Here is a 13,034-nt window from a genome sequence, read left to right on the forward strand (position 1 = left end):
TAAGACTATTTTATGTACAGAAAAGTGGAGCCTGAAGAAACAGAATCATAGGAAAGAATTTGAGACTATTGAAATTTCCTTCTGGTGTTCAAAAGACATGCATAATAAATAATACTTTCTCACTTTTTACTTAAAATTTTGGAGAAAAGGTTCTGATTGAAGCACTCCACAACTGAAAACAAAACAAATCAAAATAAAACCTGAAGATTATAAAATACATCAAGTTTATAAAGACTGACAAATGTGAAAATTAACTAACAACTCTTAAAAGTTTCTATTGTAATTAACACAGTAACTTCATTAAATATCTTTATTCAATCAAGCAGCAACTGTCATTGGAAAAGCAATTAATCTATCCTGGGAATAAGAGTCCTTTCCTTTTATAAATAATATAGGCTATGTTTTCTATTTAATTTTTAAAGCTATAATGCAAGTAGTACTGCAGCTCTATTTCTTTGACCAAATACACCTACTTCAAGGATGTAGGCACTACTAACTTTTCCCCCTTTTTATATTAGTATTTGTGTTCTTTTAAACAAGAATTTAAGGGACAATGTACATCCTCTACATCGAAAAAATGATCTTTGACTCAGCACAGTGGTATGGAAGTTTATATTTGTTAAGCCAGTTTTTTAAAAAAGGGAGAACAGAAGAACAAATTTTACTCTATAAACCTATGAACGATATTAAAGAACAGCACAGTATTTAACTGTCTTTAAAGTACAAAAATGGTCATGCTGCTTTTCAAAAGAATATATTGAAAAATCATCATCAAATTTTGATGTCATCAATGTTTTAACAGATGGCGATTGGTGCTGCAGGTCTTTCTAGCAGGTTTTTGAAAGAATGTGATGAAATGTCATATGTTTCTGACATTTGGGTTTCATTAGAGAAGTATTTCTCACCTGGTGCTGTTTGTCTTTTCAGATGCCTTTGATGATTTGATGGCAATATTGACTGCAGCATTTTATTTCTTTCACCAACTTGAATTCTCTTCCATTTTATTCTCATATTTCAAGTCAGTCTGTGTTTTAACCCCCTCTCCTCAAGTTAGTAGCATAGAACTTTAATTCTACAGTTAAAGATGCATTGAGATAAAAAAATATGCAAGTATAGGCGTAGTGTTACATTTATCCTAGAACATCCAGAAATGACCAAAATGGTGCATAACATGCAGAAATCCTTAATTTGGTAAGACTATCATGTACATTTGGTAAGACTATTATGTACATTGTCCTTTAAATGCAGAAATCTTTAATTTGGTAAGACTGGTGGGATATACACACACAAGGGTTTTGGTAACTACTTGATCTTACTGTGGTGGGTTGGCCCCAGCCAGCTGCTAGGCACCCACATAGCTGCTCATTTCTCCACCTGCAGTAGACTGAGGGAGAGAATCAGAGGAACACGAGAGAGAAAATTCATGGGGCAAAACAAAGACAGGACGATCACTTGGTAACTATTGTTTTAGGCACAGTAATCTGAATTTGGGAAATTTAATTTGCCAGTTAACATAACTATTAAATTGATTTATGTACTAGGAAACAAAAAAAAGCCAAAACAAAAACAAGTAAAAACCCCCCAAAAACCCAAAAAAACAAAACAAAAGAAAAAACCAAAAAAACCACACCAAAACCGAAAACCAAAAAAACCCCAAAAAATCCGAAAGAAACCCCAAAACAAAACAAAACGAAACAACAACCAAAAACCACCCAAAACAAGCAAAAAAAAAAAAAAAAACCAAAACAAACAAAAAACAACAATAAAACCAAAACAAAACCAAAACCCCAAATCAACCAACCAAAAAACTCCAAAACATTTAAGCACTTTCATTCCCCTGCCAGGTTGAATTTCAGACACCCCTCTTTCCCCACTATTATTGCTGCAGGTTGCACTTGGTCTCTCAATGTGAGGTGGTTTCCCTCTGCTACCTTCCCTTAACATCCTTTTCCTGTGCTCCACTATGACTCCTCTAAGGACATCAGCCACTTCAGGTATGTGCCATGGAGCCCTCCTCCTCCACCACTTCTGTTCCTTCTGATGTTTCTGACCATTTTTCTCCTTCCTTCCTCACTGAGAATTTCTTAAATATGCTAACAGAGGTGCAACCAGATTTCTTGATGGGATTGGTTGTGTCCTGTGGTCGATTCATCTCGGAGCCATCTGGAACCACCTGTTCCAGGCAGCTCCTGACCTCCTTCTAGAGAGGCCATCCATGAAGAGCACCCTGCAGTATCAAAATCTTTCAATTAATATCTAATATACAAGTATTTTTTTCCAATCTGAAAGGAAAATATATAAACTGGTGCATGATAGTTATAATAGGTGTCAATGACAGTAGTTCTTCTTTGTACCCCTGCAGCAACTATCCAAGAAAATGATATGGAAGTTAGGGAATCGTAGCATAATTTAGGATGGAAAAGACCTCTGAGACTATCAGATCCAACCATTAAGCCAGCACTGCCAAGTCTACCCCTAAACCTGCAAAAAAGTGTCAAAATGGATAGCTAGTCTCTTAGAAGACTTCTCACATTGGAAAAGACTGACAAAATAATTAGTTACAGACCTCATAAACTTTGTACCTCACATATTTATCACAAGGACAGAGCCAGCATTTTCTGGTAAGCCACAGAAAGTTATTTTTCTTAATTTAGAATGCTTATTCCACCATTAAAAGAATATGGTAGGCAGATAAGCAGACTTCTTTCCCCTCTTGGTTCATAAATTTAATTTAACATACATGCTTACTGCAACTGACTGATGAAATAGAGAGATACTGTACTAAACCCACTGGGAACAGAGATGGAGATGATAGTTATGTTGATTTAAAAGTGAAAAAAAATAAAAGCAGATTTTGATATGTTCTGATGTCTGATACGACCTCTATTTTCCAGAACATAAAGAAAACCATTAAAAAGATATTAACAGTTGAAAATATATTGCAAACACCTATTCAACATCATTACCATAACTAGAGCATTTCGTATTTTGTTTTCTTTTGAAAATTGGAGAAACATGATTTTCAAACATTTAAGAATTATAGTACCAATTCATTGTTCTGTGAAGAAATCATCAGTGATGGTTCTTATGGCATAGATTTACTAAAATTAAGTAGCAATTTATGTTAAACCATGGAATATATGAAATATATAAACTTGTAAAAGTCTGCACAAGTTTCTCAGCTAATCAAGATTGTATTACTCATACACAGCACAAGAGATGACAAAGAAGAATGCCTATGCACATTCATTGATGTAAAGTTTTATCTACTTGATAGATGATGAGACTCCATCTATTTTCTTAATCTGTATTTAACTGGTTTCAAAGGAAAAGTTTTAAATTATAGATTGCAATGCTATGTTGGCATGATACAGTACTGTACATCAATTCACTTTATGGAGCTGTTATGAAGTTAACCTACATACTACTCTGGCTGTGTGAATATTAAAATTCTGATTAAAAAGTGTTGACCTAATTCTTTCTTTCTAGCTCATATTTTTTCCAATCTTACACTAACATAAATCAACTTAAATTAATGGATTTCAACTAGCATTAGGCTGAGATAAGGATTTAAAACTGTCTCTGATACAAGGGATGACATTTCTACTGTGGCTTGCTTTGGAAAATATTACTAGAAACTAACTCATGTAATACATAATATAGGCAACTTTTTGATTATATATATGCAAAAAATACATATATGTATATAAATTATATATAAATTTTGGCTTGCCTTGTAAACCAATATGAAAGATTTTCAGCAATATAGTACATTGATTTAATGATTGAAAAAATATATAAATATTTGCTATGTAAGTTTTAAATAGCTATAAAGAGAGGAGGAAGTGTATTTCTATATAGTTTTTGAAGAGAGAATGAGATTTGCTGTTCTTCAAAGACAACTGTTCTTATGAACCCTTTAGATATACATAAATCCCCAGTTTACAATCTCTCTGCAAACAACAAAGTGTCTGTGGAGCTACAGCATTTGTACCCAGCCTTATGAGAGCCATTTCAGAGCATAAAATGCTCCAGGTGATTCCACAACAGCAGGGCTGAATATCACCCTTCTGTGCAACCTCATCTGCAGATGACTTCAATTTCCACCTGCCCTTGGGCAGATGGCTTCAGAGGTCTTCTAGCAATGACCTTGGGCTGCCTTTTCTGTTCAGAATTCTCATTATGATGTCATATTATGGATAGATGGAAACAGTTTGGGAAGTCAGACTTTGCTGATAAATATTCTGTCCAATGTTTCAGGCATCATATAGTCCAACAGTTTCCAATGGAGTCTGCTCAAAACTACAACTCTTTGTTACATTTAAACACAAGTAATCTTGATACCTTTCAATGAATGCAGTATGCATTGGAATGTTTCTTCAGATTGGAATCCACAGATTATTATTTCATTCCCCTTACAAGACTGGCACAAAGTTGTAGGACAAAAAACCAGAGTTAAATAATGATCTCAGTGAGCAATAATCATAAATTGAATATCTTTCAAAACTCTATTTAACTCCTTCCATCAGTGAAACTTTATAAAATTTATTACATCAAAAGAAATGCAGAAGAACCAATGATATTACTCTTCATTAAACTAAAATGCTTTTGTACAATGATAGATAACTTTCCATTCATGATTATCATTCCAAATTTGTAAAAATGGAAAAATACAGATAGCAGAATTGCCCTATCAGTACAGGCAAATTATATTTATGTATACAAATATACATATTTATATTTATGTGTGCTTCTTTATTTATATAATTTTATGTGAACACTAAAATATATGAATATTTATGAATAGTTGATATTGCACCTAGGGAAGACATAAAGAATGTTTTAAAATATTTGCATATTCTTTTTTAGGCACTATGTATTTGTGTATGTTTGTTTATGTGTACCTTGTCTGTGATATGTATGTGTGTCATGTCTGCTTGACATCATTCATTTATACACTTAAGAAATGCAATAACTACATGACTAGAAACTGCTGTTTTGTTTGTTGACCCTGGCACTGCAGGGCTCTCTGGAACTACATTAATCAGAGAGAACTATGGGTTTTGTTATTCCTAGTTGCCTTTGAAACAGAAATTCATTAACGTGTAGATCCAGAAAATTGAAACTTCTATCTGGAGAGTAACAGGCCATGTGTTTAAAAATAAATTAAAAATATTTTTCTGGTTGTCTTTCACTATAAGTTTATATTTCTCTACTTTTAATTTATTCTTGACCAAGGGCTATATTTTTTATAAAATAAACCTTCATATCTATCTACAAACCACAAGGAAAATTGTCTCCATCTTAGATTGAAATGCATTTGAATCTACATCTCTAAAGACCTTGATCTTGTTTGCCAACTGCAACCAAATATTTATACTTTGTAAGGTCAAATTCTTCAGATTTTCCCTCTGATTAACAACATAGGAAAATCCATTTCGTGATTTTACATCAACATTGATAGAAAAGTATAAGAGAGAAGGTAGAACATAGGAAACTGCTTGTGGTTGTTAGTTCAATATTGTCACTAAATCTGTACTTCAAACAATTTAAGGGGCTAGTATTGATAGTAAAAGGGTTTTAAAATCATGGGGATTAAGGGTTAAAAGGAAAAATAAGCTTAGTAGGCCCTGGAAAAATAAACACCCTAAGCACATGGAAAACTCGTACTTGCTAGAACTACGCTGTGTAGCTAGTACATGATAATTGATATAATTGTTAGATGAGATGATTATTTAGTAATTAAATATAATTACTGTTTAATCATAAGAATAATCATGAGAAACTGTGGTCAGTGACCTAAGAAAGATCACAAGAAACTCATGTCAATGTATACAGTATAACAATATAAGTTTAATAATTAATATGTGAGTTATGTAACGATAGAATATAAAATACGTTCAGCTCGAAAGCCATGTTGGAGTCAGATTTGGGTCTGTACCCCTGATTCCCAGAGCTCTTAATAAAAGCACCTGCATATCATCATATCCTGTGATTATGTGTGTTTCTGAATGCTAACAGTATGAGCTGAGGTAAGGAGAAGAAGTGGTCAAATTTACCTTTTTAATTATGATTACCTTGATCTTTTTTAAAATAGTAACTTCTGTTGCTGAACATTTTTCCACCAAAGTTGGGATTTTGATACTATGCTACATTTTAACAGTTTTCCCTTGTGGCCATATTTCTTCCTCTGACTGACATTTGTACAGTACACAGTGCAAATTGCTTGACATGTATTTTGAAAATCAATGTCAAAGAATGTCCATACTGATGTCGGTATTCTTATACCCTGTGGCTACAGGAGATATTTACAAAAAGTTTTAAGCAACCTCCAAATACCATTTTGATGATTCTTAATTTTTATATAATTAGCCTGTTTCATTTCTGTTTCTTTCACTGATGTTATCTTACCCAAACTGACTTGGTTTTGAATGTCATTTATGTAAGTATCCCCTCCATACAGGGTAGTAGAAGGCTAACAGAAATAAAAGCATGATAAAACCTCACATATTATTTACAGTCTGTAGATTTTCTGCTGTGTATATTAAACAGGTATCTCAACAGGGAAATACATTGTTTTGGAAGGAAGGGAGGATGTAAATATTAATGTATTGTTGAAATGTGGCTAATTTGTTCTAATGTTTAACATTATGATTTTTGTTTTTATTGAGATAAAAATAGAGCAAAGCATAGTCTATTTTCTTCCTTAGTCCTCCAGCAGTCCTTAATTTTAATTTTAGATCTATAAGGATTCAAGTTCCTAAATTTTCTTTGTGATCTGTCCAAAGTTTAATTTTTTTACTGTGTTACATAAGAGAAGTTCACATTTTAAAAAGTCCATTTAAACATTTTAAAAAGACACAAGTGGCAATTTTATATAAAGTCAACCTCTTTGCCAGCCTTCCCCATATCAGACAGTATTTTCAAAAACTGGAGACTAAATTTAAGTTTTAAAATCACATCTAAACACTTGCTAAACAGTGCTTAAAGATGTGTTTTGGGTTTTTTCTGATCAACTTGCTTGCCAGACGTGATCTGCATAACGTGGTAAGTAATTTTTAACAATAGTATTTGAAGAATCCTATAAATTGCAATTATTTTTATGCTGCAATCTGTCCTCTAATGGTTAAATTGAGAACTACTGTGCAGATTTTTTCCTCACTTTTTGAGCTGTGAATAGTTAAAAATACAGAAAAAAAAAGTTATTTTCCTTTATCTAGTCAAACTAAATTTTGTGATCTTGAACTGTTGTATAGTAGTGGAAAACTCCACGTGCCAATTCCTGTATTGGTTAATGCTGAAGTATTTTCTCACTTTTCTCACTTCTTTCTCTCATTGTCTATTAAGACAGTGGAGCTGTCTAAAAACCTTTGATGTAGAGATATTACTGTAGAGAGCTCATGACAGTATTTTTTACAAGTTAAACTTTGTATAGTTATTTCTGAATGCTTCCATTTTTTTTCTCATTAGATCCCTCAGAGGGAATATGTGAATACTTCCTTGTTTTTTTTTCTTTTGTTTGTAATTTTTTTAAGTGAGTGAATAATAACAGCCCTTAATATATTAATTTACTACATTTACTTCCATTTTGAAGTCCCTGATAAAATATATACCAAGTTATCACAGAATCCTTTTTTATGAACACATTTCTGTGTTATGTTAATGTTAACACACCTACATTTTGAGTTCCAAAAGCCTTAAGCTTATAATTTGCTGTGTACTAAGAATTTTATACATTTTTTTGACAAGCTTTTTTAATCCATTAGTACCAGAACCACCAAGTAGAATTTCTTCATTGAGCCCAAAAGACTATGTTTTTCCTTTGTCAGTTACACATCTTGTTTTATCAAAATCAGTGAGAGATCATCTGCCAGAGTACAACACTTTTCTGTAAGGAGAACTAAATCATATTTATAAAACAAACCAAAACACCAACTCCAGCATTTGGTATAACTAAATATGAATTACCAGGATACACTGTGATTTCTTAAAATGCTATTTACCTAGGGAGCATAAGACTATAGAATTCATACAGCAGCTACACTCAGCAGTAGTCTTCTGAGCACTGGTTACCACAAGTGTACAGAGTTGATGTCAGGAGAAAAAGGCTTGGTCTCACTAATATTGCTTTACTATCAGATATCTACCACTTTATTATCATACATTACTTTGTCATTAAGAGCATAGTGAGGTCTATAGAATATAAAACATGAAAATGGATTAATTTAGTTTGAAAAACTTTTGTAAATAAAATCAGATTCCTTGCTCTGTTAAACAGAAAAAGATCTGTACAAGTCAACATTACTACAATACATATACATTGTCATTTGAGAGTGAAAATAATCCATTCTATTGGAAATGCAGGACAGGAAATTATTGTCCATTTATTTGAAAAAAGGAACAAGCCACACAAATAAAAGGAATTAAATTCTTCCAGTAGCAGTGATGTTTTTTAGATGTGTGAAATAAATATAAGATTTTTTTTATAGTTAGAGCAACTTCACTGCAAATAAAATTAATAGCCTAAAACGAATTAATTACAAATAAAAATGATAACTTGAGTAACATTACTGAGGCAAAAGAAGAGATCAAATTTATTTGAACAGCAAGAAAATAGAAAACTATTGGAGCATTAAAACCAGTGAAAAAAATAATATAAAATCTCTCATTAAAAGCATACAAATATTGTTAAGATAAACATTGTTACCAGCAGTATTAGCCTCATTAACTGTAAATGCTCTGGGGAACAGTGGACTGTAGAAAACTCTTTGGATATTTTAGTCCCAGTCTGAACTTGTAGAGATGATTAATTTCTTGAAGAGAGCTACAGAAATGAACTAACAACAAGGATTAAAGAGCCGCAATTGCTACATAAGATAAGATTTTATATATAAGCTTTTGTGTCATCACATCTCATGGAATAAAACCAAAACATTCAGTGTAATTCCAAATCCCTTGTGGATTTTGAAGCTTAAATTCTCTATTCTGGCCTGATGTGAAGTCTTGTAATTATTAAAAAATTCCAGTTCTCAGTTCTTCTGCACAGATTATAAAAACTATTGCTAGAAAACAGCTTTATGAATTAAAAGAGAGAACACATGCACCAGTCCTACCATGAGAAATGAAGTAATGGATACTTGCAAGCACACTGATAAAGCTCACCAAAGATATAGTGCATGCATTTAATCACAAAGCCTCTCACACCCGTGATGCATGGTTCTAATAACATAATTGTATATAAACATTTAATAATTTAAAGTCTCTATATTGATATGCAACAGCAAATTTGATTAGAGGACTAGGTCAATTTAAAGCATTCCTGTTGCTATCTTTTCTGTAGCACATTTTTCAAGGTCACCTGCCAAGAACATGGGATAGATGGACACTTTAACCAGGGCCATTAGTTCTCCCTCAAAGATCTCAAGAGAGATTGAATAGAGAATGTTGCTAATGCTCATAAACTACACTTTCAGGTTGCTGTAGATACACCAGAGTGTTACAGTCTGGAAGGCATCTCCAAGAACATGCATTATCTTCTACATACATGACAAAGTTAAGAAATCTGTTCTCTACACAGATAAAAATCTAAATTAGGGAGATTTTAAAAGGAAGATCAGCATCAATCATGCTTGGCCAAACTGAGAGCTGTCTATGATGGATGGGCTGAAGAGGGGAGAGCAGTGGATGTTGTCTACCTTGACTTTGGCAAGGCTTTTGTCACTGTCACTCATAAAATATTCTCAGGTAAGCTTAGGAAATGTGAGTTAGATGAAAGGACAGTGAGGTGCATCAAGAACTGTCTGAATGGCAAAGCCCAGAGGTTGTGATCATCAGAGAATCCAGATGGAAGTCTCTAGTCAATAGAATTCCCATAGATAATTATTGGGTCCAGTCTCACTCAGCCTGTTTATCCATGACCTGGGTGAAGGGATAAAATGCATCCTCAGCAAGTTTGCTGGTGGAAGAGTGGCTGATACATCTGAAGGCTGTGCTGCCATTCAGCAGGACCTTGATAGGCTGGGAATTTGGGCAGAGAGAAGCACAGTGAAGGCCAACAAGGGCAGGGTCCCGCACGTGTGGAGGAATAACCCCAAGTACCAACACAGACTGTAGGCTGACCTAGAGAGCAGCTCTGTGGAGAAGCACCTGGGGGTCTTGGGGAATTATAGGTTGACCATGTGACCAACAGTGTGCCCTTGTGGCTAGGAGGGCAAATGGAATCCTGGCATAAATAGGGAAGTGTTGCCAACAAGTCATGGAAAGTAGTCCTTGCCCTCAACTCGGCCCTACTGAGGCTACATCTGGCATCCTGTGTCTAGTTCTGATCTTCTAGTGCAAGAAAGAAAAGGAGTTACTGGAGAGGGTCCAATGAGTGTGACAAAAATGATGAGGGGTCTGGAGCATCTCTCTCATGAGGAGAGATTGTGGGAGCTGGAACTGTTCAGCCAGGAGAAGGCTGAGAGGGGATCTCGGTGCTTAGGAATACCTTGAAGGCAGGTGTCAAGAGGATGGTGCCCAGTGACAGGACAAGGAGCAACGGCCATAAACTAAAAGACAACAGATTTCACCTAAACATGAGGAAGAATCTCCTTCTGTTGAGGATGGCAGAGCACTGGAACAAGCAGCTCAGGGAGGTCATGGAGTCTTCCCCTCTGGAGGCACTAAAATCTCACCTGCATGTGTTCCTGTGTAACCTGCTTTATTTGACATGGCCTTTGCAGAAGGTTTGGACCAAAAGATCAGCAGAAGTCACTTCTAATCTTAACTATTCCTTGGTTCTGTGATTCTGTCATCACCACTACTGGACTCCTTAGACCTGGATAAAAACTCTTGAAGTTTTCTATAGCAGAATGGATCAAATTAGCAGAAGTAGTAGTAGTGGTAGTAGTAATAGAGAACCTCCAAATTGTTTTCAGAGACTCACAGAATATGCTGAGTGGAAAGGATCCACAAGATATTATTGGGGTTTTTTTTTATTTTAATCCATATTTACAACAGATCTACCTTGAAATACTTCTGTCAAGCTTGTTGGTGTCCCTTTAATTTCAAAAAAACAAGAGACAAATTTTATCAATACACATTTGGATACCAGTGGTAGAGACAATGGTGCTCTAACCAAAATAAGGGATTTTTATTCCCTACAATAGGTTTATTTATTTCTAAACTAGGATATCAAGCAGAGAGCTAGGAAGAAGAATACACAATTGGAATTATATACGTGTATATGTATATATGAGTCTGTGTGTGTGTTTGTATGCATATACATTTGCTTGTTCACAGTGGTTAAATGTTCTTATTCTTCATTTACAGAAATGGTCTCTATTTTTCATAGAACACAGAAAAATAGACTGTCTTAATTTTTGCAGAACTTAGTGTTTGAAAGGTCACTCAGAAAACTGAAAAAAGTGTTTCTAATTAAGTATAAAGTTTTGTGAACATTTGATTAATGTTAGAAGTTAAAAACATTTGGAATCAGCTCTTTTCAGTTCCGAAATGCTATGAAGGGGACCAGATGTTGATGGTCCAATGAACTACATTCTTCATAATTCTCACATGGAGAATATTTTTTTTTCTGCAGGTCACAGTTTTATGTCACTCCCAAATCATGATCATTACCTTCCATCTGAAAGAATTTGAGAAAAGACATAGAAGAAAATGGAGTTTGCAAAAGGAAAAACTTCAGATTTTTGTAAGCCAGCTGTTTGAAGACAGAACTTGGAAAAGACACTGATCAGAAAATCAGAACATTTGTTCCTGACAAAATCTGAAACACGGATTGATGCTCATTGGATGCAACCTGAGGAAATAATTTGCACTTGCCATACATAAATGACCACAGAGGTAACTGAGGATTCCAAAAGGCTTGTGAAGTCTAGAAACGCCTCAGGATTTTTGAAAACAAGACTAATTACTGTTAACAATCTACAGGCCCTTTCCATAGCTATAAAGAATTTTTTTGCTGTCAAGAATTATCAGTTACAAATACCAGCTCTAGTTTCTTAAACCTAAAAAGGAAAACAGCAGATAGCACAAAATATTATGTCCAGTTCTAAAAGCATATATTTCTCATAGCCATGGATTCTTCAGTTAAGACAAAAAAAAAAAAAAAATTAAAATATATCAGTGGGTGGAAAACAGAGAAAATATCTGCAAAGAAGGTTTCAAATAAACTGTTGGTGGCTTTACCATGAAGTTGAGATACAGTATAAGGAGATACATGGTGCAGCTTATTCCATTTTATTTATTATATGCAATTAGTGCCTGTCTGATAATTCCCTGCAGAAAGCCTATACTAATATGTAATGATATACAAAGTTATTGACTAATTTGTTCTGATAGGGGCCTATGATATTTCTTATTGATCCTCAAAGGTGTATAAGAATAAGCAAGTTGGGAAAAGGCTAAATCAGACAAATACCAAATAGACTTAGTTGCATCCTTGACCAGCTTTTTTTATTACTGATTTCTGAAGAAGGATAACAAGTGCTTCAATGAGAGGGCAGAAAGAAATTAGAGGGTTTTTTTCGTCAGGTTAAAAATAATTCTTCCTTACATGGACTCCTGTAAAATAAGAAGAAAAATTTTTAAAAAGTGCTGTAAGTGAAAATAACAGACCTGTAAATGTTTGGGTTTTTTTTAAATGCATGTAAGTTTATCTGCAACATATATGTATACAAAGTCAGATCTAATTATAATGACATAACATACTGTGCAATCATCTCCCTGTCTAATGATTAGAAACATTCCTACTACACAGATGGACTAATACAGGAGTAAAGGCTGCCTGGGCTCTCTTTTAAATCCAAGCAGTTCTTGGCTTCCATAATCTAATGTAGCAAGGCAGTTCAGTTTGTATTATACAAACAGTTTTGACAGTGATATATTTCATTTTTTGTTATTGGGTTTTTTTAAACCCTATAAAAAGTGAGTATAGGGTATATTGTAATAATGCTTTAAGAACTAGAGGGGGAAAAATATCCTAATATTAGACAAAAAAAACCCACAAAAAAACCAAAAACAAAACAACAAAAAAA

This window comes from Lonchura striata, chromosome 2 (genome assembly GCF_050655825.1).
Source record: "Lonchura striata isolate lonStrDom1 chromosome 2, ASM5065582v1, whole genome shotgun sequence".
Lineage (NCBI taxonomy): Eukaryota > Metazoa > Chordata > Aves > Passeriformes > Estrildidae > Lonchura > Lonchura striata.